Source organism: Pseudoliparis swirei, chromosome 12 (genome assembly GCF_029220125.1).
Source record: "Pseudoliparis swirei isolate HS2019 ecotype Mariana Trench chromosome 12, NWPU_hadal_v1, whole genome shotgun sequence".
Classification (NCBI taxonomy): Eukaryota; Metazoa; Chordata; class Actinopteri; order Perciformes; family Liparidae; genus Pseudoliparis; species Pseudoliparis swirei.
The window spans coordinates 3885987-3912060 of NC_079399.1; the positions used below are offsets into that span (position 1 = coordinate 3885987).

The 26074-nt window shown below is 44.2% G+C and overlaps 1 protein-coding gene across 2 annotated transcripts in view; it reads right to left on the reverse strand.

Moving 5' to 3' along the window:
- The window catches only part of LOC130202507 (kelch-like protein 29), a 180056-nt gene extending 159161 nt beyond the window's left edge, over positions 1 to 20895 (reverse strand). For both annotated transcript variants that reach the window (XM_056428104.1, XM_056428106.1), the window contains exons 1-2: positions 20623 to 20895; positions 8107 to 8168 (exon numbers count right to left, since the gene is read on the reverse strand). The gene's annotated coding sequence lies outside the window, so the exon portion shown is untranslated. The remainder of the gene's footprint in view (positions 1 to 8106; positions 8169 to 20622) is intronic.
- Between the last annotated feature and the right edge of the window lie 5179 nt (positions 20896 to 26074).

Here is a 26074-nt window from a genome sequence, read left to right on the forward strand (position 1 = left end):
AGGAAAAGAAGAAGAAGAAGAAGAAGAACAAGAAGAAGACGGAGAAGAAGAAGGAGAAGAAGAAAAGGAGGAGAAGAAGAAGGTCATCCTGTTAAACCTCTCTAGTCATCCTGACCTGCAGGTGCTCGGCAGCAGAGCGCTGGTAGACAGAAGAAGAAGAAAAAGCATGTCTTGCATCACCTGAGGGAAATATAAAAGGTTAATTATGGCGCGCGCCGGTTTCCAATCCCAGAATAGAGCGTGGTGCATAAATGATCAGTGGGGAGCCTGCTCCACCACTGAGGAGCCAGGACAGCAAACAGTCTGGATGATTAGGATTAGCGTGCAGGAGGGCACAAGCACAATTCGATTGGCTGGCGGGCGCGGAGTTGACGTGCGGTGTGTGGTGTGACCATATCCCGGATGTAGACGGGGCCCCCCTGCAAGCACGCAGTACGCCCACCACCAGTTTTTTCGGCGGATGGCAGCCAGCCACCGTAACAGTGAGAGAGAGCGGAGGAGTGGAGTGGGTGAATGAATGAGAGGCTGAAGACCAGTGCATTCTGGATGAGCTGCAGGGGTCGGATGGCCTTAGGGTAACCAGCCAGGAGGGGAGTTGCAGTCGAGGGTGAAATGACCAGAGACCTACAGGAACGCGTCGTCCAGAGCGATGTTGTGGCCAGTCAGAGTTGATGACTGTGAGTGTCACCCGAGGTTCCCCTGGCGGTAGGGCCACAGAGCTTCGAGAAGGATAAGGACAGAGGGAGAGAGGGCTGCTCTAGCAGTGTGAGCTCTCTCTCAGAGCAAGGGGGGGCCGATGTCTCTGTGGTGGCCGGCCTTGAATCCAGAGTGGATTTGTAAAGGAGAGCGTATGTCGTCTATCTTGTTTGTAAAGTAGTCGCACAAAGGAAGAGCAGTCTTCCGCTTGATTCGGATTTTCTTTTTTTTTTCCACGCCTGGCTCAAGCTCATCGGCTCGGCGCACACCGTCGGAGCCGGAGAGCGGGGGCCGTGTTCGTTCGAGTTTCGGGGAGGATAGTCTAGCTCTCCAAGAAATATCTACTGCTCGGAAGGAGGTGAAGAAGAAGAAGGAGGTGGTTTCTGATTGGATTCATCCAAAGCGGGGTCATCTCGGAGCAGAAGACACACAACCCGTGCTCTCGTATTCCTGCCGTATGTTTTTATTCTAATTGAGACGGGGCCCTAAAGGGGAGAAACGAGAGAAAAGAGAGGGAGGGATGGAGGGAGATCATGGAGGACAGCCTGGAGCTGCAGCAGAGGCCCTGCTGACCTAGATCCAGGCTGAGTGGCGAGGACATTAGCCGAGCAATTAAGGGAGATGACAGCCGTCAGGCAGGCCGGACTGACGGGGAGCGACCCTGCCAGCTTTTTGCTTGAATGTGCCGAAATCACTCCAGGCATGTCCGAAGAAACTTAATTCCCCAGAGATGATATGGAAGTGAAACCCCGACCACGGAAAACTTCTTTCGGGTTCTTTTTTTTTCTTTTTTTGCCCGCAGGGAGTAAAAGTTTAGTCAAAATTAAACTTGTGATGCGGCGAGGCCGGACGAGCAAGTTAAATTACCCCAGGGACACCGAGGGTTAAGGAGTATGTATGCGTGTGTGTGTAAATATATATATATATATATAATATCTCTTCTTTTTACAAATGTAATTATATACATTTTTATATATCTAAAAAAATACATATATATTTTAATTTTTTATTAAATAAATTTTTATATATCTAAAATATATGTATATATATATATGTATATAAATACATATATATTTTAGATATAGAAAAATGTATATAATTAAATTCAAAAAAAGAAATATATATATATATGAGTGTATGGTAAAACATTTTTATTTAATTTTGAAGTAAATAGACAAATTAAATATATAAATATTTGGCCTTGAAATGTGATCTGCCAGTCAAAAAAGAAGAAATATATATAGAGAAGTCACAAATGTGTAAACTCTGAAGCATCTAAAGGTCAACCACCGCTAATAAACGGCCTCGGCGCGGAGGTTCACCTGCCAACGAGTCTTTCCTGCACAGGTGTGAGGAAACTCATTGGCGAACCGACCGCGGGACGAAAATGAAGCGCGACACCCGCGCAGCGACAATCCAGAGAAAACGAGATTACGGGAAACCTCATAAAAAACACATTGCGTGCGGCGTGCATTAAAATCCCTCATGGCGCCACGCATCCGCCTCAGATTACCGGCAATTACGGTAACCCTAACCCTAACCCTTTGATAAGAGTTCCCTGTTGGGAAATTAATTTCAAAGCCGAGAACATTCGGTCCTCGCTGAGCAGCGGCGGCGCGATTAAAGGTTAAAAGGGACTTTAAATGGTTTCCTCTCAACAGAAGAAGATAAATAAAATAGAAAGCGGTATCTCGTGTGAATCCGGCGCTTTCCGCCCAGTCGGCGCTCTTAACCCGATCCCGGACACGGAGCGGCTCGAGCCACGAGGCGCTTAAGTAAAAAAGAAAAGCAGCTGGAGTCAGCTGGAACATTCATAAACGTACGTTTAGGATCTCTCGATGTCGCAGAACTCCGTCGGCGTAAGCACGGGCGCTTCTGTGATCATCCGAGCGCAGAGCGTCGGCATCAGTGGAGGTTATAGTGCCATGAAACAACGGGTTGTTATTCCTCCGCCGTGTGGAGCGCCGCGATGTTCTGCAAAGAACGGAATTACCTTTTAACGCGGTCCCCGGAGCCCACGCTGCGTCACGCCCCCGACAACAGACCTCATGGCGGGCGGTAACGACGCCATCTTTCAAATAGACAATGACACGCGCCAAGCCGCCGCCGTGCGCACGTTAAACGCGGCGCCGGGGCGTCGGAGGCCCGAGCGAGAGGACGCCCGGCCGGAGACGTCCTTAAGTGAGACGACACGACACCTGAAGGCTGATCTTTTTCTCCTTGTTTTTGTAAAGCCGGGTTCGATCACAGCCGGTAGAGTCAGACATCAGGGAGTTCAAAGTCACTGCTGCTCATCCTGACAGAGAGAGAGAGACAGAGAGAGAGAGAGAGAGAGAGAGCGAGAGGCAAAAGCGAGAGCAATAGAACGAGAGTGTCTCTTCAATTTCCAATGTGCCATTTATTTATTTTTTAACTGCACGACAGCTTCTTCCCAGTGATTCAGGAGGACGCTCACGGGCACACGGCGATGACATCATGGAGCGTGACGCTTCACCCCCACCCCCCCCCACCAAATCAGACTTAAACCACTTCAGAAGGCGTCGTCTCTCCTCGCCGCGGCTCAGAGTCACCAGCGTGCCTCCAGTCAGATACTAGCCTCAATGCCACGCCGAAGCCCCCTGCTGTGTGTGTGTGTGTGTGTGTGTGTAATGTGTGTGTAATAATGTGTGTGTGTGTGTCAGCCTCTGAAGATTCCATGCCCCCCCCCCGCGGCGCAGTCACGTCTTAATCCCCCGGGGGGCGAGCGGGAGACGAGGCCTCCGCCGTCGACATGTGACAAGCGGGACGCCGTCTACGGACGCTCAGTCCGTAGACGGCGTGGGATCCAAAGAGGAGGACGGCATTTTTTTATCATGGAGTTTGTATCATTAAGGCGGCGAGCGGCCGCGGAGGTCGCCTCCGGAGGCTCGCGAGAGAGCGCGACCTTGCGGCTCTTTGCACACCTCCCCTTCCTGCGGGGGTCACGGGGGTCGCGTCATTAGTGACATCACCTTTCAGCCTCCCAGGATCCGTCCCCGTCGTTTTCCGTCGCTGCAGAGATAAATGTGTAAATGTCCTCTCCTCTTCCTTTCCCCTTCGTCAGCTCTTACGGTTTCATAATCGTCCTCAAAGTCGGGTTTCTTTGTTAAAAAGAGAGCGTTTTACATCATTGCCGTGTGGAATTATGCTGAAAACACATTTTGACAGTTATCTCCTCCCAGCAGGACCTCGTGTCCATAAGCACAACCTCAAATAACAAATTGTTGTATTTCCAAGATGATTAATGAATTCATGGGATACAAACTAATATATATATGAATTTTATTATATCAAATATTAGACTGAATGAAAACCAATCATGGCTAATGGATTGTAAAAAGATAGAGGGCAGAGAGAACGCCAACTCCAATGCTATGAGAGGTTTGCAGTTTTGCAGCTTCATGCTCTTCATCAGCAAAAGGGAGTCACTCAACTAAATGGCCAGATTATTTATTATTATATATATATAAATAAAATATGTATAAAGTATATATATAAATACATGTCTAAAAATAAATAAATATCTATAAATAAATAGTATATATAAAATCTAAATACACATAAAAATCTATATATATATATAGACAAATATAAATAAATACAAAAATATTAATATATTTAAATATATATATAAAAATAAAATATATATATATATTCTTGTTGATATTCATGGTCCGCAGTCCCCCAGTTAGTCATCAAAAGATAAAATGACTATTTCTATTTCTCTCCGTGCCCGCCCCACTGTTCCAGAGAGCGCTCCCGAACAGGTGCTTAACATAATGAGTACAGACAGGCATAGCACTTATTTAAATTAATAATAAAACAAGTAGTAAAAGTTTTAATGCCGCGACCTCAAAGTCAAAGTGAGTCCAACACAAACGTGGAACTTCTCGGCGACCACTCGGGTTTTAATAGGATTCAGCGTCACGCGCCTCGCTATGTAATGTACTGCAACTGGAGGAGAGGCAACTGGAGGAGAGGCAAAGCCCCCCCTCTGAACCCATCTGATGCCACCAGGAGACCACTTCCCCTCGTGGGAAAGCTTGTCATCCATCATTACGTTGCAGGTGGCCTTGAGACTGATTCCTGCAGACAGCTCCGGCGTCCCGTCTGGGGCGCCGCGTAAACAGCTCGCCGCCGCCGCCGGCAGGACGAGGGCCGATGACGACCGCGACGTCCCGAGGCGTGTGGGGGAAAAAATTAAACCAACCTAAATTTGAAAAAAAACACTTGTGTAGAGGAGAGTAATTTCAGGTGGCAGGTGGCTTTTGTAACGAGTCTCTACTAAAACAATAGTGTTGTTGTTGTTGTTGTTCTCACACCGCTGTGATGATTCACACAGAGTGCTTCAGATTCAGTTTCCTTTGTTTGAGTCCAGAGTGAGAACAGCAGCATTCAAGGACAGACGACCGCGGCTGGAAATGCAACAGCACGTCTATGCCAAAGCAAAATGGGGAGTTTTAAGCTTCATGGGTAATTCGGAGACGGATGCAGACGCCTTGGAGACGCCATGGAGACGGATGGAGACATAAAAAAAGCCTCGGAGATCGATAAAGACGCCTAAGAGACGGATGGAGACGGATAGAGACGCCTCGGAGAAGGTTGGAGACGCCTCGGAGACCGATGGAGACGGATAGAAACGCCTCTGAGAAGGATGGAGACGGATAGAGACGCCTCGGAGACGGATGGAGACGCCTCGAAGACCGATGGAGACGCCTTGGAAACGCCTCTGAGAAGGATGGAGACGCCTCGGAGACCGATGGAGACGGATAGAGACCGATGGAGACGCCTTGGAAACGCCTCGAAGAAGGATGGAGACGAGAGATGCACCGATCAGGTTTTTGGTGCCGATCACCGAAATCAGAATCTGCCGATCACCGATAATACCGATCACCAATCACGGTGTCGATTGAAGCATTCTATTTATTGTGTAGCATTATTGCCTAGGACTATGAGGAAATACATATATAAAGCAACTCAAACATTAAAGAAATTACCGATTTCGTTAAACATTTAGGACTTTTACTTTGAAAAATGTCCTAATTGATACATTAAAATAGTTTGATTGCTATTGTAGGGGATTTCAGATATGTATGGAACACATCTGCATCATTCATTTACTGGAACTCTTGGGGAAATCTATTTACAGGACTTTTCTTAACATAAAAGTCTGACTTATTTTTATAAACTCTTCCTTGGTCCAGTAAAAATGTTTTAATGTTAGCATAATTTAAGCTAAATCTCAGAAACGATCTATAAAGATACAAAATCAGTTAATTGTTTACTTTTATATGTTCGTGTATGATTTGTCGACATCTTATTTTGATAAACGGATGTTGTTTCACGTGGTTCTTTCCGCTAACTTTGCAAAACCGGATGTTGTCACTTAAATCCTTCCGCTAACTTTATCAAAACCCTCTTTGCTCCCGATGGAATGTGTTTACCGTGAGCATCAGTCTATAGGGGCAGACATGTGAGAGTCGGCTGAGTCGACCCAGAGATTCAACTCTGGGGACGGGGACGCCGCTCGGTGGTGAGGATCCCCTCTGACCTCTCACTCTGCGGCCCTCGCCGGGCGCATCGTCTCCGTTGCGCCGCGATTGAAACGTCTGATAGTTTTTCTCGCAGATGTTACGTCATCTGATCGGCCGTTTTGAGAACGCCGATCAAAACCGATAATGGGAATATCGGCCGATATGGATCGGCGCCGATCAGATCGGTGCATCCCTAATGGAGACGCCTCGGAGACGGATGGAGACGTAAGATATTCCCACAGACGTTTCAGACGAGCGGGTGGGTGGATGAATCGAATGCTGGGACCTAAATGTTTGCACACCGCTTTAAACGAAGACAACATCCGAGGCGCGGCGCTGAGACTCGATGGAGTGATTATTATAATAAGAGCACAGAACTAAACTCTGGAACTACTTTAGAATCAAACTGAGGGGGTTGTTGTTGTTGTTGTTTGTGTTCAGGCTGCTGGGATTAGTCTGGATATAAAAACACAAACGCGCACGAGTCGAGTTACGAGTCGGGCAACGCTCAGAGTCAGTCGGCACGGAGCGAGGCTCGGGGGTCAAAGGTCGCGGCTGCTCCGGACGACGGCACTCAGAGAGTAGAGCTGGCCCGCCGTCCGACGAGCACTCCTCGTCTGGGTGTACAGTTCAACTTCCTCACGATCACGGCCATCCATCGGTCCCAATGTTAGTTAAAAAAGGACAAGAGTTGTGTTCAAAGCGTTGAAGTGAACACGAGACGTCACAATGTTGGAAGAGATTTGGAGCTTATACTCTTTAAAAGCTTCAAATAAGTCCATTGGAATGGACGAAGGATTTGAATGTCACTGGAAGGTGGAATAAATAAATAAATATATATACACACACACAACCAATGCAGTCATCCTTTGAAACACCATTCCTGAAAATCAAATCACTTTTTAATTAGGTTTTAAAAGTTAAAGATTCAAAATAAAGAAATTACACTCCAGTGCTCCTCCTCCTCCTCATCACCCCCCTCTCCCCCTCCCCCCCTGCAGCGTCACACACACACACAGACCGTGAGCCGCGGGTGGGATTCACAAGGTGAGACTTTTCCCCAAATCTAGGTCGGCGCCAACGTTTGATTTTACCCAAAACTGTGAGAGCCGAACGCAGCCAACCAGAAGCTGTTCCACCTGAAGGACCCCCCAGTGAGGGCTGAACGCCCCCCCCCCCCCTGGCTGAGAGCGCACATAATGAGTCCTGCTCATCAGCGATGCATTGAACCGCACACACACACACACTAATACACCCCCCCCCCCCATGAGCCGGTGGCGCCTGGTCACCGCGCTCGGGGATCAAGAGGCAGTATGTCGTTCTAATCAGGCCCCGCAGCGGGCAACCCCATTAATTCAATTCCATCCCATCAGCTGTGAGCGGACCCGGCACATTCCTGGGCCCCCGCGGTCCGGAGAGTAATCCCGTCGCCCGATGACCCGGGGATCAGACTCTCACCCCGTAATTGCTCAGAGACGGATTTATTTTTTCTTCTTCTTCTTCTTCACGGCGACCGAACGGCGAGGTCTTTGGAGGAAGAGGAGGGGGGGCGTAGACCGGCGTGGCTCGTTTTCATTCCAGGCGATCCAGGGGGTGGGGGGGGGTGATCGCGATTCCAGGCGATCGCGATCACCCCCACCCCACCCCCCCCCTCTCTCTCTCTACAACCAGGCCAACGCCACCACAAATAAGCCGGATCAAGCACTGCAGGTGAAAACAACAACAGCCCAAAAGCCGTTTCCATGGCGAACGACGACGCCGGGGAGGCCCGATACGACTCGTCTCCCGTCGCGCAACACACACACGTGTCTAGCGGGCGGCGTGAGGACAACGGGCTTCTGACCGTATCTTGCCGTACCTTTGGTCTCCGGTGGACGGGGCTGCTCATCACAGACCAATCAGATCGCTCGCCGCCTCCGCCTGCGTGAAAGAAAAGACAATTTCAGTCGGTGAATCGGGGCGAAAGCGTCCCTAAATAACGGCTGAGCGGGTGATCTGTTGGTGAGAATGAATAATATGAATAATAATAATAATGATCGGGCATTTCTCAGCGAGAAGAGAGAAAGAAAAAGAAAGAAAAGCCCTTGAAGTGGGGAGAGAGTTATTAGTGTCATCTCCACCCGGATAACCCACCGGCCCGGGAGAAGGTCACGAGGTCAACGGAGGAGAAGTCGGCAACAGAGAGAACGACAAAAAAAAGAGACGGTCAAATCTAGATCATACGGTTGAAGTTGAGGGGGGAGGAGGAGGGAGGGGGGGGGTCCCGGGGATAGGTGGCACATGAAGGCCAGATTTAAAAGAAAACTGCAATTATATGCAAAGCTGAAGCTTGGCTGCTTTTGTTTTTTAAAATGCTGGAGGAAAAGGAGGAGAGGGGGTTCAAAAAGGAGGAGAGAGAGTTCAAAAAGGAGGAGAGAGAGTTCAAAAAGGAGGTGAGGGGGTTCAAAAAGGAGGAGAGAGGGTTCAAAAAGGAGGAGAGAGGGTTCAAAAAGGAGGAGAGAGGGTTCAAAAAGGAGGAGAGGGTTTAAAGAGGAGAGGGTTCAAAAAGGAAGAGAGCGTTGAAAAAAGGAGGAGAGGGTTCAAAAAGGAGGAGAAAGTTTAAAAAGGAGGAGAGATGGTTCAAAAAGGAGGAGAGAGGGTTTAAAAAGGAAGAGAGCGTTGAAAAAAGGAGGAGAGGGTTCAAAAAGGTGCAGAGGGTGGAAGAGAGGGTTCAAAGAGGAGGAGAGAGTTCAAAAAGGAGGAGGGTTCAAAAAGGAGGAGAGTTTAAAAAGGAGAAGAGAGAGAGTTTAAAAAGGAGGAGAGAGAGTTTAAAAAGGAGAAGAGAGTTCAAAAAGGAGGAGAGTTCAAAAAGGAGGAGAGGGTTCAAAAAGGAGGAGAGAGTTTAAAAAGGAGGAGACGGTTTAATCCCCTTCAGTCCAGGGAGCTCTCTCTCTCTCTGGCTTTATTTCCACAGACGGTAAATTCATCACGGAGCAGGGTCTTTCCTCTCGGGAGCAGACTTCATTACCCAGAATGCAAAGCGACTCTCGGGCTTGTTCATGTTCACTCTCTTGAGGGGGTAGAAGTAGACGAGTCAATTACAGCCACTTCATTAAAATGAAGTAAACAAATTAAATCAGTTGTTGCAATATCTTTATGCTGCGGGGGAGGACTTTTATTTTGAAGGTCAACCGCGGGAATTTAATCGCCCCACTGGTTCCCTTCAAAGATTGCCAGTGGGATTTTATTTTTTCCATTTTTTAAAAATTTGCATTATTGCAGAAAATAAAAGTTAGTGTTCCCGGCATGTTTTGAAGATCATATTTCCCAAAAAGAAACAGCGCTTTTAGGACTTTTCTTCACACGAGGGAAATGTCCTTTAGAACAAAACTTTTAAATCTCTTAATCTTGTGTTAACTGTATCTAAAAATCAAAGAAAATATATACTTTTGAACTAATTTCTGAGTTTTAAGACTCACCGGCTAAAAAAAAAAAGTGGAATTTTCCTCCCAAACTCCCAAATATAAGAACATGAAAACATAAAGAATCTTTGAGCAAGGCATTAGCAGGCTACACACACACAATGTGTTCGACGTGAAACTACATTTCTGTGCTCCTTCCAAAAGTGATTAATTTGTTTATTTAAAAGTTTAAATATCTGCTTCTCTTCCTGTAAGAATAATAAAACACTGGCGCTCCAGACGGCGCTCCGGCTGGGAGAGCAGCTCCAGACGTCAGAGGGAAAGGAGACCGGGAAACATTATGGGATGGCCATTCATCACGTTCTGCTGACTACTTCACACACACACACACACACACACACACACACACACCTTAATAGTCTGTAGATGTACATGATTTTGACTGCCGTAAAAAAAAATCATTTTTTTATATTCCGGAAGAAAAGAAAAACACAATCTGATTTCCATTGTGATGATTGCGCAACAATGGAAACGGCGAGCTTGCCAAAATGTTCCTCGGGAGGATGATAAAAGACGGTCGCCCGCTGGTATGAAACCAAGTAACCAACTCTTCTCTCCGTCAGTTTATAGAGCCAAGAAGCGGCGGCTGTTGCACGGAGAGAGATTCTAACAAATATATATGTATACATATATATATAAATAAAATCTGACATATGGGGTGTTTATGCGTCGTTGCTAGAAATAACTCCAAGTTTAAATCTCATTAAAAGTTAGTGTCCGACTGCGTGCATGTATTGGAAATATGTAAAAAGTTATGAGTATTACTCTTGAATACATTTAACCTCTTTATGAAATGACAAAGTATGATCATGATTTAAAAAACACCAGTAACACAACCTCTCACGGCTTAAAATGTGCAGCAGCGCATGGGGTTTAATGTGGAAGTAATTACAACGTTATTATATCGAGCCGCGACACAGTCGATGTAAACAAAGCACCCCGAAATGTTCCTACACACACACACACACCGGAGGAAATGCATTTGCTTTGCCATGAAAGTAGAGATGTTTTCCATTCGCTCCTCCACACAAAGGGGAAATCATTAACTACCTCATTGACTCGACTATGGATTTGTATTCCGTCCTCTTCCTCTTATCAACAACGTGGAAACTTGCGCAGTGAAAAACACGCCAAAGACTAGAATGGGCACTCGGTAGAGCACATACCTTCGCATATCACAGATTGGGCATTGAATTATTAACATTTTGGCATTAGTTGCCTGCCAATTGGATAAAAATTTACCGCACTATGGTAAAAAGAAGATGTTGATTTTTTCATGACCTTGACCTTTAACCCCGATCGATCCCAAAATCTAATCAACTGTTCCCCAGATAATAACCAATCATCCCGACAAATTGCATGTGATTCGGTTTAATACTTTTTGAGTTATGCGAGTAACACGCATACAAATAAATAAATAAATGGCGATCAAAACATTACCTTCCGCATTTTCATTGCGAAGGTAAAGAGTCACGGCGGGATGTTTTAAAACGTCTTAAAGTCGTAGACGAACTAAAAGTTCTCATCGTGAAGCGATGACTGTGAACGTGTCAAACCGAGCGGCGGCGATGAATCATCCGAGCGATTATCGATTGATTGAAGGAGCCGTCTGAAAACACTCGGAGGCGCGACGCGTCGACTTTAACGACGTTCCCTTAATCAGAGCGCTCGGCAATCAGCGGAGACCAATTAGGGCCGGAGAGATGGAGCGACGCCATTAATAATCACGATCTCGGCCGCCGCTCTCGGGCGGCGTTTTAAAACATTTAAATAACCGGAATGATTTCAGGGAGAAAATAATAAATTCTTATTATAATAAGTGGGGGTTCTGAGCGGCTTTGTGTCCGACAGAGTTTGAAGATTTCTCGTGAAATAAACAAAAAAAAGGGTTGTCGTCTTCTCCAAAGAGCCAATGAGATTGCATCCAGGGAGAAAGGGGGCGGGGCCTATCTTGCATAAGCTAGGGAGAACAGAAGCGAGGCCCCCTAGGGGCCATGGAGCAATATAAAGATATCTTTACGACGCCGCCTCTCGGACGCCTGTCTCATGAACATCGTAGAGCTGCTGCTTCTTCTCCAGAGAGCCAATGAGATCGTGTTGAGGTAGGGGGGGCGGGGCTTATCTTGCATAAGCTAGGGGGAAAAGAGGCGAGGCCCCCTAGGGGCATGGAGCAATACAAATGTATCTTTACGACGCCGCCTTTCGGACGCCCGTCTCATGAACATCGTAAAGAGCTGCTTCTTCTCCAAAAGAGCCAATGGGTTTGCATCCAGGGAGAAAGGGGGCGGGGCTTACCTTGCAGAAGCTAGGGGAAACTGAAGCGAGGCCCCCTAGGGGCATGGAGCAATATAAAGATATCTTAACGACGCCGCCTTTCGGACGCCCGTCTCATGAACATCGTGGTCACTTTAAATAAATGCACGACGAGTCGCCCTTCAAGCAGGAGTTTACTTCCGACTTTCAAGTCGCCTCCGACGGGCTGTGAGGAGGTCAGGCGAGGTGAAGTAACTGGGTTTTATGCTTTAATGCGAGCGAATGGAGGACGAGGAATGTCCCTGGGACTGACAGTCGTGTCGTAATCCCTGATTTCCAGACGCCGCCCTCCTTAAGCCACTAGACGGACAATTGGTCCTTTTGGTTTTAGCGAGATTTCTTTTGGTCGATTCGTCAATTTCCTTGAATGCATTTTCATGCCGAATTACTTATTTCTGTGGAGCTTTTGATGGATTCCTAGTGGGAGGACAGCCTTTCAACTCACTAAAATCCAAACGCTCCCATTTTGAGTATTTCTGTGACTCATTTACATCCCCCAAAGAGAAAAAAGTGACAACATACAATTTCTCACCATTCACCGAGCCGGCAACACGTGGAAGGAACCGGTTTATTAAAACAGCCGCTTCTCATTATTATTCGCCGCCAGATGTCTTCCAAGTAATTATTTAATACAATTAATGACCCTGGTCTTTGAGCTGCAGGTATTTACACTGCGAAGGTCCACTGCCAACATGAATTAATCAACGCCGCAGTACATGCATTGGGATGCGGGCCAATATTTCATAAGACGTTCATAAGTCCTTGGAAGAATACATGTCGGCTGTAAGAAGGCAAACGGGTTGTAAATAGGACGCTAATACAGATGCACATCACACCTCCTGCAAACACATGATTTATGTATCCTCTTAATTCAAAAAGCCACCTTTCAACTTGCACTGCTGGAGTATGCAAATCAGACGCGGCTGCAAGTCGCCGTTATTATGTACACTTCCATTAAACGAGGGATTTACATATTCGTCCTTTACTGGCAATAATAACTGGTGTACAGTCGCAGAATGAGCGGTTGAAGAAAAACGTCCCTCGATTTCAGAAGATAGCTCATCTGCAAACAAGGACACATAAATGCCACACATAAATAAATGAAGAATCACGTAAATGTAGAAATATATTTATTTAATGGTGTCCTGTTTAGGTATAACTTATATTTATTCATTCCTGTATTTATTTAGACATTTATTTATTCTTGTATTTATACATTTATTTATTCTTGTATTTATTTATCCATTTATTTATTTATTAGTGTATTTATTTATTTATTTAAGCATTTTTCTATTTATTCCTGTATTTATTTATTTATTCCTGTATTTATTTATTTATACATATAAGCATTTATTCATTTATTCTTTTATTTATTTATGCATTTATTTATTTATACTTAAGACATTTTAAGTCATCCATAGAAAACATACGTGTTATCGAATATTTGATATGCATCCTTTTCATGTATTAAGACAAAATGAGCAAAAATCCCAAAATCCAAAAACACTGAAAAGCACACAAACTATGAACCGTCGTTATTTAGTGCCGCCTCTCAAAGCTCAGATCGTTTTATTGTAGTGTATCATGGTTCTGTGAAGAAAGGTGAATGTACTTTGCTCTTGAAGTAATGTGAAGTCTGTTTTGCCTCGAGCGGACAGAGCCCGACATGCCACCTCGCAACCGGCTCCGGCCTCCTTCTAAAGCTCCTCCTCAAGGCAGATTAAATTATTCAACTTCAAATGAAGTTATTATATAATACACCCAAGCCCGAGGGACAATACACTCAGATAAAAGCCTGCTGTATTCTGCTTTTCTTTTAAACAGCACGGACACACCTCGAATAGATTTTACATTTTATTATAGATGATGTTTATTCCAAAAAGTGGAGATAAGACGGTAAAACACACCTTGTTAAAATGACTAAGGTTCATAAAAAGAGGCGCCGGGGGGACCGGAGCAGAAATACTCCTGCAGCTCTTAATGGGGATCCTGCACGAACACCACAAAACAAGGCGGCGGAGTACGAGAGAGAAACGATTTGCCGTGTCCTCCTCCTTCCGATCCTCCACCCTCCCCCACCTCCGATCCATGGAGCAAACCTGCAGTGTCATCATATGGGGCTAACGGGCTTAACCGGTCGCCCGCCGAGCCGCTACTCGCCCGACAGCAGCCTCCCAGACTGCAGGGGCCTTCGAGATGAAGCCCCACAAGCCCCGGGGTCCAGACCAAAGCCCCCCCCCCCCCCCCTCTGTGCTATGAACATGTCAAGTGGATTTAGAAGCGGCGGCGTGAGGGAATTAAAATAATGGTCATGGCTTCAGCTTCTCTTCTCAGAGCGGCTTTCTGGGTCGTTTCTCGTCGTTTCGTTTGTCATGAAACGACACGGGGAAGAAGCTACGGGGACATTTTGGAATTGGGTTCTCATCTGGAGAGGACACGCAGAACAATGAGGGTTCTTTAAAAGGCTTTGTGGTTCTACCAAGAACCATCACCTACTTAAGAATCATTTTTTCGTTTCAGGCACCTTTATAGGTTCTTTGAAGATTTCTTTAAGGAAATGGTTCTTTAGAGAACCCTGGTTTGAAAGGTTCTTTGCGGAACCAGAAATGGTGCCTTAAAGAACAATTTTTGAAGGTTCTTTGAGACACCTTTTATAGGTTCCTTAAAGAAGCATTTCCCTTCAAGAAGTCTTCAAAAAAAACCTGGTTTAAAAGGTTCTTTGTAGAACCAGAAATGGTGCCTTGATGAATGACTTTTAGGTTCTTTGAGACACCTTTATAGGTTCCTATAAGAACTCTTTAAGGAAATGGTTCTTTAAAGAACCCTGGTTTGAAAGGTTCTTTGTGGAACCATAAATGGTGCCTGAAAGAACCATGTTTTGAAGGTTCTTTGAGACACCTTTATATGTCATTTGAATAACTATTTCAGGAAATGGATCTTTTAGGAAAGGTTCTTTAGAGAAAGTTTCTTAGTGGAACCAGAAATGGTGCCTTAAAGAACCAATTTTAAAGGTTCTTTGAGACAACTTTATAGGTTATTGGAAGAACTCTTTCCAGGAATGAGTTCTTTAGAGAAACCTGGTTTGAAAGGTTCTTTGCGGAACCAGAAATGATGCCTTGAAGAATGACTTTAAGGTTCTTTGAGAAACTTTTATAGGTTCTTTGAAGAACCCTTTAAGGAAATGGTCTTTAAAGAACCCTGGTTCGAAGGGTTCTTTGTGGAACCAGAAATGGTTCTTCTATGGCATCCCTCTACGGTTCTAGATGGCACCCTTTCTGTGCCCTTGGTTTTGGCTCTTGGGGGGAATATTTTAGGAAGAGGGTTTTTTCTTTGAGCAACAAATAGATAAAAGGAAGATTAATCAGCTAGAACTCTATTCTTTACTAAAATACATCTAAATGTGCTGTAATTTATATGTATATATATATATAAACACCAGCTACCAGCCTTTTTCAATAGTTCTGCTTCCACCATTATTGAAAGGTCAGTGTCAGATTTTTAAAAAGCTTTGTTTAAATACATCGAGGGGGGGGGGGGGGGGTACCGCCCCAGATCTCCGTGGATGCCGGAGGTTCGCAGCTCGGTGCATTCGGAGACCATTTGCGCCTCCTTTAGAAATACGACAGCGGCAACGCCGGCCTGTCGGCGGCCGAGTGAGGAGTCCGCCGACGGGACCGCCTTTCATAGTTCACCGAGCTCTAAAAAGAGGCTCGGGGAGCGCAGCACTCTCTCTCGTAGCCTCTTGGCCCCCGTGTACATTAGAGAGGATACCGGGCTTTGTAATATTCTCCGATTGCTAAATATTCATACGCACGTTCAGGCAAAAAAAGATATCAATTCCATCTGAAAGCAGTAAAGGCTGCAGTGGGAATAGAGCTGAAGATGAAGAGTTCACACCAAAATGTTCCTAATGGTCTGCAGAAAGAGGGGATACACCTCTCAGAGCAAAGTTAGGCCTTCTGATGAGGCATTTTCTCTCAAAAGCAAACTTTTAAAAAATCTGTTTCAATAGAAACTCCAAACTTGACTAGTCACACATTATTTACCAATTTGACTTTGAAGGCCAGATGGCCCCAGTCTGCTTCGTCTTGGAAGAAACTCAGATCTGTGGAGTTGTAATATTTTTTATATATACGCTCGAGTCTGTTTCAAAATACATGATAGATATGCTGATTAATAAGGGCTATTATGAAGAATGTATTAGGCAAATATAGGAGAAGGTCACTGTAAGTATGATTACTGTGTGAGTATTATTATTGTAGTTATGCTTATGGGTATTATAACTATAGGATGACTCGGGTATTAATGAAATGTATTGATTATGGGAAACGGAGTGAAAATGGAGGTTTCCCTTAGGGATCGTAAAAACAGCCGGAAGAAGCTTTTATTTTGAAACCATCTTATTTTGAAGAAACTGTTAAGTAAACCTCTCCACCTTGTAGAGATTATCGATTACTGATCACGAGAAGCCTTCAGCTCGATGGCTGAATTTCGTATAAAAACCTTTGAATATACATATTTTTAAACTAATTTCTGAGTTTGAAGACTCACCGGATTTAAAAAAAGTGGAAGTTTCCTCCCAAATACAAGAACATAAAACACACACGTTAAGCGGCGCTCGCTCCGCCGCCTCTTCAGAGCAATTAACTCCGAGACCGTCGTCTCCAACAGGTAAAGATAATTAGAGTCTGGACGCTTTTCGCCACCTCAGCACGACGACTTGAAAAGAAAAAGAGAGGGGGGGGGGGTGGGGGGGCGCTGCCGCCTTGATGAGCGTGCTGAACTCCGGACGCCGCGATGCATTTCTTAAAGCGCTGATTAATGGGTCAATTTTAATCACAGTGGCAAGTGGAAGGGAACACAAGCGCACGCAGAGAACAAGTGCATGCTGGGGGAAAAAAGAAAAAAAAAAGGTGAAAGCGACGCCAAAGAACCGCACGTGTCGCGAAAAGCTCCTCCCGGCAGCAGGTTAGCGTAGCTTAGCCTAAAAGACTAAAAACAGGCCAAGCGGTAACAAAACCCACCAACCGGCGCCTCGAAAAGTTACTTTACAACCCATAACGTCTGGTTTGTTTAAGCGGTGCAAAAATAAAATGTAAAAACATGTAGTGGCTTTAAAAAAAAAAAGGGCGTTTTGTGGGGGACTATGCTAAGCTAACCGGCTGCTGGCGGTAGCTTCATGTCCACCGTACAGATACTGCAGTTAGCCTAGACTTGCTTTATTGTCCCGCTATTTCATCAAGCGCATGTAAAACGTGCTGCAGCTGCTCCGACCCCTCCTCTAGCGTTAGCCGCGGTTGTAATTAGCTTCATGTGCGACCGCGCGGAGCACTTCACGGCTTCAAGGGGGCTCTGACAGTATTCTCGTGGATTAAGGGCCCATCTGACAAATCACAAACAAAAGAATCATTCTTCCTCCGATGTCTGGGAACGAGAATGTGAAACTTCCCCCAAAGCGATGCCGAGTGAAATTATATTCAATAATGGAGAGTTAAGTTCCTCTAATTCAGCGAAAAGTGCTTTTTCTGGATGGATTTCGATGAAACCCGGACCATTTGAATAAGAATAGAATATACACTTTTATTAATCCCCAAGGGGAAATTAGTTCTTCAATTTATTAACCATAGTTATTAAGGAGCAGGCAGGGTCTGGTGTGAGTGGGGAAGAAGGGGGTTCAGTGCCTGCAGCTCAAGGACACTTCTTGACTAACCAATGGGAGAGCGGGGAGAACCCCCTCCACCCCCCTGTTGCAGGAGGGGCTTACCCCCCCCACTGAGCTAAAGCCGCCTAATGCAACCCTTTTTTCCAATGTGAAATCTTTTGCCGTCAGCGTGACAGACCGCGTCGCTGCGGATCATTTCAGCCGCGATCATATTAAAAGTGTTGAAAAATAAGGAAGAAATCTCCTTTTTTTTTCTTCACCACCCCTCACAATCCAATTCAGATTTTCCCAAAACACAAAGAACAGCTTTCACACGCCGGGATCTCACAGTCAATTACACGAGAGGGTGCGATGCTGGCGCGGGGCGGCGGTTCTCTCTCGCGCCGCTCCGCCGATGTCGTTTCTGAACGGCCGCGGATCTCCGGATTCGTCCTACGGTTAAACTGCACGCGGAATAACGGGCTACTTTGAGGTCTTCTGCTAAAAGTTGGGTTAAAAAAAATGCAATTACAAAATGGAAAAAGAGGCATATTTAACCGGAACTTGTCGCGCAAAAGGCACGAAATCGCACACAATTGCTCATCCTTTTTTTATGTTGACGATGGGGGGGGGGGGGGGAGAGGTTGGCCCGCCGCTCCGCCAGAATGAGCGTAATTGCCGGCTCCGATAACACGTTGATATGTTCCCCTTGGAGAGCGGCGGCGCGCATAAACAAAAGCACGACTTGTGCATTCTTAAAAATAAAAAAAACATTTGAAAAAAATAAATGAAGAAGAGAAAGTGGAAATAGCTCCATCTGAGCCAAGCCCCTGCAGATGCATCATTCATGTTTGTCCAACAGTTTGTTCCACGGAATTTTGTGTGTGAAAAAAACAAAAACAGCCCGCTGTGAAACCTGGCTTTCTGCGGCGGCCATGTTTGTGGAGGAGCTTGGCGCAACTTGTGTTCTTAAACCGGAGTCCATCTCCAGAGGCGAGAGCCGAGGATCACAGCCTCATCCAAGGACTCACAGTTTCCACCTGTCCTCCTGCCTTCAACGCCCGGACTTACAGTTAGAGACAAATAAATAGAAATCACCAGATTTTTTGGACCAAAATGGTCACACAATGTGCTTTTGTGTGATGCGGAGAGTTCAGATAAAGTACATTATCTACTCATGTAGCCTTTAAAAACACAACTCTATTGTATTATATATAGTATTACAAGCTTTAAAAAACCATATATACATACACATATATATAAATATATGTGTATATATCTATGTGTGTGTATTTAAATATATATATATATATACACACACATAAATATATACATGTATATATATAAATAAATATATATTTATAAATATATATATATATATCGTCTCATATCACAGTATCCACATGATATTGATACAATAAAGAAAACACACAAATCGAATAGCGAACCCGTGCATCGCTCTCCCGTGATAAAAGATAAACGGCCTGCAGCTACCTCTTGTAATGTGTCCGCCTGTACACAACGGGAGTAGTTCCCCGCTTGGCCTTTACGAATAGGGTAAATGCCTCCAGGTGAATTCACAGAGTTAATTCCCCCCCGGCTAAAGCGGTATCCCGGGCCAACCTGGAATAATCACGCTGGATATAGAAAAATGATCCCGTGAAACTGGAGGGGGGAGAAGAGGAGAAGCAAAACCACACACACACACACACACACACCTCAATGGAGGCGATGCTCGCCCTGACAATGAGGTTGCGCAACGCTCCACCTCCACCACGGCGGCTGTGCGGGGAGACGAGTCTCCGTCGGAGCAGGTGAGCGGCGAGACGCCCGCTAAACGTCGCCTCGCCTCGTCGAGTGCGGCGCCGTTCAGGAGGGACTAGGACTAAAGCCCCTTAATCTCCCGCCTTGATTCACGCACAGCCTGCCAGGCTTTTCAAATGTCATCAGTTTGGGGGAAGTGTGTTAAGAGAAAAACACCGGGGTGTGTCAGTCTAGGGGATGGAAGAGGCCTTGTGACAGGTGTGTTGATGTGGATATGGACAACAGGTTAAAGGTGTAGTGATCAGCCCCCTTCCAGCCTCAATCTCCCCCTCGTGGAGATTAACGAAAATCTGCATTCCCACTCGGGTGTGTACTCATACGTAAACTTTCCGCTTTGTGCCGTGCACGCTCTGCTGTGACAACAGATGGGACTCGTGATGATGAGAAATGCTTTTCTTCGTCGTCTGGAGGACGAGTCTCGCGTGCTGACAAGTTAGACACTGTACATCTGTAGAGGATGAGAAGGATGCTGTGTGACTGCAGGTTGACACGGTGCAGCACGACTGGGTTAGAGACAGGAAGCGCTTCAAAAAATGCAATATATGGGAGCTTGGATTGTTTGTTTCGGGGGTAAGCGTGCAACCAATCTCCAGAGATACGCAGTGTAGCGTAAAGCCACGTTATTAATAATATTTTTGAACCGGTTGATTTATTTTGCACCATCATTTTGTCATTATTAAATAAGAAATACACACGCATTCTAAGTCAAGTTAAGAGGCATTTAAAAAAAGGATTTTATATATTTTTTTGGAGAATAAAACATCTATATTCATCATCTCTTTGTCCTCCTCACAGACAACAACACTTCACTGATTACCCCCGAACGCGTCCAGCTTGTCACCAGCTCGGAGACGATAAGTTTTTTTTCCTCTCTCGCAGGAGCGCTTGCGCACAACGCCTCGCGCGCGCGCACCATTCGGTAGACCAGGCTCCGGTGCTCGGCTAAAAAAAAAAAGGAGGTGACAGTGAAACTGCCGGTGCTCCTCTCATTCATTCATGATAAAGGTCAAGTGCGCCGCGTTGAACCACAAGAAGCACGTCTTGAAATGCAACACACACACATACACACACACAGAGAGACACACACACAGTGCACGTGGGGGACCGCCTCCGCCTCCGCTGCCCGAGCGCTTACCTCCTCGGTCGGTCGGTCGCGCGCTGCTCCGGTCCTCCCCGGCGTCTGTCCTCGTTTCGCTGCGACGCCGCTAGGTGTGTGCGTGTGTGTGTGTGAATGCTGTCTCTATCCCCGCTGCATTGTACAGCAACAACAACACACAAAAAAAGAAAGAAAAAAAAAAGAAAGAAAGAATGAGCCCCAGTGTGCGCCGGTCGGCTGCTCCGCGTTGTTCCGCCGGTTGTCTGCGCGCGCTCCGCACGTCACCAAGTGCGCGCTGGTTCGGGACTTGGCACAGCGCGTCTCTCTCTCCCTCGCTCTCTCTCTCTCTCTCTCTCCGAGCTCCCTGCGCGACTGCTCCGGACGCGGCTGGCACACCGTGTAGCCACTTTCTTTTTTCTTCTTCTCTTTTTTTTTCTCCCGACGCGGCTCCTCCCCCTTTTTATTTTTTTACTTGGAGTCGTCCACACAAGCCCTACAGCGCCCCCCACCTGCCATTGAGCGCAACTGCCGGTGCCGTCTCCCTGCAAGGGTGGGGAGGGGCGGGGCTGGCTGTCACGGCCACAGTGCGGAAGAATAAAGTTGTTTTTATACTGCAACGAGGGTCCTGGGGGTCATTAGGGGTCGAGATTGGGTTAAAAGTTTTCTTTAATTCTCTTGATCAGGGTGTCAAACTCATTTTCATCATGGCTGCCCAACACTGTATAAACTACTCCCAAACACACTGTTAAATAACTCTCTTTGCATGTGTTTATTGTTTATTATTTGAAAGTTGAAATATTTAAAAAAATGTCTCTAATATCATAACATAAATACATTTAATTTTGAAACCTTCAAAATAAAAGCACAGGATGTTTTTTTTCTTGAATTTCTTGAAGAAAAGGTGATCGCACGTCTTTCAAGCCGTCAGGGGGCCACATAAAATGACGTGGCAGGCCGGATTCAGCCCGCGGGCCTTGTGTTTGACACCCGTGATCTAGCTGTACAATAAGAGTGTCATTTGTCATATGCACCTGCAGTAAAAAACACATTCCCATCGGCTGTATTAGCGTCACACTTTCTCAAAAGCGGTTGTTGTTGTTGATTCTTAGTGCTTACAGCATCTACACCGCCGCTGCTTCTTCTGTACCTGTCTGGTAGTTAAATGATGGTAATTACCTTCACTTTGCATACCTGATTAGATTGCTTGAATGGTAATCAGCAGGGCTACTTTTATCTTCAGTGTATGTAGCAGTGTGCCTTCAAATCCCCCATGCAAGTATAATATATTATAAATATTTAGTATTTATATCAAATACAGGTTGATTATTTAAATATATGTCCTGCAGTATACATGCAAGCAGCTTTGGCTATTCTGATCCACAACCGTATATATATATATATATGCACAAATAATCCTTGAATAAGAGGGTCAAGGTTCAAGATGCAATGTTATTATGAAGTAGTGTGTCCCATTTAAATGCAGTCTGCATGCAGCAGTATACCTACAGCTGCAGTGTGTGAACTAAAGAGTACAAATAATGTAATGTGATACTTTTTATTTATAGATATTTTGACAAGAGTGCTGCAGGAATGAGTCCTAAAAACCTAGAAATTAATTAGCATTGCTGCTCTTCCGGTTCCCTTTGTTTCGGTTGGATGCCTGGAGAAAGAAAAAAGGGTCAGTGGATAACAAAAGCTTAACATATTCAAAAGTCAGAGAGGTGTTTATCTTGCTGAATAAATCGAAGTATCATAAACCAGCATACATCCAAAAACCAAATTAAACAATCTCATTGGCTTTTTGTTGAAAGAACCATGAGCCCACCTCCTGTCAATCATAATCCCTGCATGACTTTAAAACCCAGGCGTATAAACGATCAAATAAATGAGCGGTTTGTCTTTTTTTAACTGCTATATTTAGACGATTTGACCAGCTCTTAACTCTTACGAGGCAATTAACTGAGGAATTAACACAAATGAACCATCTAAACTCCAGTTTTCGACCACCCAGGCTCTTCAAATACCCCTTCTGAAGCTTTCCGGTTTTTATTTAACATAAATATTTGTATTTGATGGATTATCACCCCGTGAGTGACGCTTGACATGGAATCCATACCAGTCAATTGGTTTACTGTCGCACTGGCCCTTTAATACCCCGACGCCAGCTACACCCACACAGGTGTTTTTACTTGCTTGATTACTCCTGCTCTGGGTGCTTTGTGGGCGGGTCCCGACCTGCTTGATTGACATCTCTATCAAGCACTTCTTGGGGACGTTTTTCTTCAATAGCTCCGCCCCTTTAAAAAAAATCCTGGCCTCGGGTCTAATTAGCCTCGAGGGGAAACACCTGTGTACAAAAAATTAATTCATAATGACACTGAATAATAAAGTGTGCGCCCACAGTCACGGCCACAGGTGTAAATAATACACTTGAAGGATGGCTGGGTTCCATTTAGCTGCCTCGGTGTTAATGTTATGAGAGAGCTGCAACACCTGTGATGTCGCCACCGTGGCCAATCTGAATGTTGCTCGGCAATAAATAAATAAAGGTTTACGCGTTTATGGTGTGTTATTCATTCCAAAACAAATCGTTGTTGAGTTACGTCATGCGGGGGTTCGTTGTCGTGACATGTGGAGTTAATGTAATTTAATTAGCGTACTTGAACACACTTGTATGGAAGCGTCTCTTCCATTCGCAGTGACAAACATCATTTCAGTGAATTCAAGTAAAAAGTATAAAGTTACCTCACATGGAAATAGTTACAGGTAAAGTACATCAAAATGGTATTTACTGAGGAGTTACATAGATATACATATATATACATATATATATATGTATATATACAGATATGTTAAAAGATATGTCTATATATATTTATATATACATATTTATATATATATGTATATATATTTATATATATGAAAATCGGTATATATATGTATATATATATATTTATATATATATATTTATATATATATATAATTATATTTATATATATTTATATATATACATATGTGTATATATATATATTAAAATATGTATATATGTATATGTATATAAATATACTTATATATGTATATATATATAAATATATATGTATATATATGTATATAAATATATATATATGTATATATATATATATATATATATATATACTTATATAAATATATAAATAAATATTAGAGGATTTTTATGAGATTTGTTTAGGAGAAAAAGAAAAAGATTTTACTCCTTTAAAGTTTGACCCTTGGGTCAAGCAGACAGACCGGTCAGAAAGTGGATAAAAAGGCATCTTGCCCCAAAAATAGCGAAATGTTGGAGTACATATACTCACAAGTTTAATAAAACGTATGTGCCTTTAGTATACAGCTACGTACAGTCCATTGACTCAGGCACATGTGTGTGTGTGTGTGTGTGTGTGTGGTCTAAAAGTGTTCCCTCTTAACCGAAGCAGAGTATAAATACCATGTTCACCGGCATGCGAGTTAAGTGTCTGCACTCCGAAATAAATAAATACTTAAGTGCTCCGCCGACACATTCCGGAGACACCCAGCGTTTCATCAAAATGTCACACCTGACAGCGGAGATAGAGGGCCTTATTTCATTTGGGTCAAAAGCTATTTTGCGGTAATTTCCGAATCCTTCCACCCGAGCCTCTCAGCCACGGCGGCGTGCGTGGCGGCTTGGACTGGTTTAGCCGTGCAGCGCCCAGTGGAGGCTAATCTGAGCCAACAGGTACTGGTTTTAATTAAAAAGGACTTTTATATTGTGCAATTAAAGCTTCCTTCTCTCAGATCTCAGTTTTTTATTAAATCACACACACACACACACACACACACACACACACACACACACACCCAAAGGGAAATAAGTATCAGGTTCAATAATTTGATAATTTACTAAACTGGTGTGTATGTGTGTGTGTGTGTGTGTGTGTGTGTGTGTGTGCGTGTGTGTGTGCTAGGAAGCAAAGTCTTTCAACATACAGGTGTGTGTGTGTGTGTGTGTGTGCTTGGTAGGGAGTGAGGTCTTTCAACATACAGGTGTGTGTGTGTGTGTACTTTATTTTTAAAGGTCGCCGTTACTTGAAATATTAATTGCAATCAAAAGTTAAAGGAGAAACTGAATGTCGAAGGTTTATCCGGATAAATAGACATCCCCCCCCCCCCCCCCGGTCCTTTAAAACCTCCACTGGTTGTGATGTCATCTTCTCTCCATCTCTCTGCCTTCCAGGTCCTGTTTACCTTTGGAGTGGCTTTAAAAGAGCTATACAATTAATAATAAAGTACGATTGTTTTTATTATTTGTCATTTGGAGATCACCTGGAGCACCAGTGGTTCTGTGTGACTCGTGCCCGTTGCTATATACATATATATATCTATATATATATATGTATATATAAGTATATTTATATATATATATAAGTATATTTATATATATGTATATATATATGTATAAATATATATATATATGTATATATATACTTATATATATATATATATATATAAATATACTTATATATATAATTATATATATGTATTTATATACAGTATATATATATATACATATATATAACTATATATATGTATATATATACATATACATGTGTATATATACTTATATATAAATATATATGTATACATATACATATTTATAGTATACTTATATATATATAAGTATATATATATATATATATACCACCATATATATATATATTCTCTCCGTGTGACTCAATGTGGAGCCTGGACACAGTAATTGGGCTCGGGGGTCAGAGGGCAGAAGCTGCTGCCTCCATGAGTCTAACGATCATTTTGTGTTGTTGTGGAAGTATTTACTGTGTCACCCAGAGAGGAACTCGATGAATCCGGACCATGAAACTAAAAGTGTCGGAGCTGAACTCTACCGCGTGGTACCGGAGGCCTCGAGGAACCCGCCGCCTCCACGGACCGTCAATCCTCTCCGTCAATCGATTATCTCTCTGGAATCGAACGCCCCGTCAGCCTCGTGCACTTTGACGCTTTACGTCTCTTACGGTCAGCGTCCATCACCGAATTATACCGTCCTGGCAGTTTGTAGGTGTGTGTGTGTGTGTGTGTCCCAACAAAACAAGTACAAGTTTTTTTTGTGCAACCTCAGCATATCTTAACTGTTGAGAAAGTATTGTAAAACCACTAGTACACACACACACACACACACACACACACACACACACACTCTGACTGAGCCCAATTATGAGTTAGATGTAGCTGATTATTCCCCACGAATAAATGTGTAATGTAATTAAATTAAATGGCGTAAAGCGGCTGTGTTTAAACTCCAGAACTTATATTCCGTTTTATAGATAAAGACGTATACGCTCGTCAGTGAGGCGACCACATTCTGCCAGAATACAGTTTATGAAACTTGATTAAAAAACTTTAAACGCTCTGGGATGTTGAAGATAGTAGTTTTTGAATATATTACAGTAGTTGTGGGCGCCTGTGAAAATGC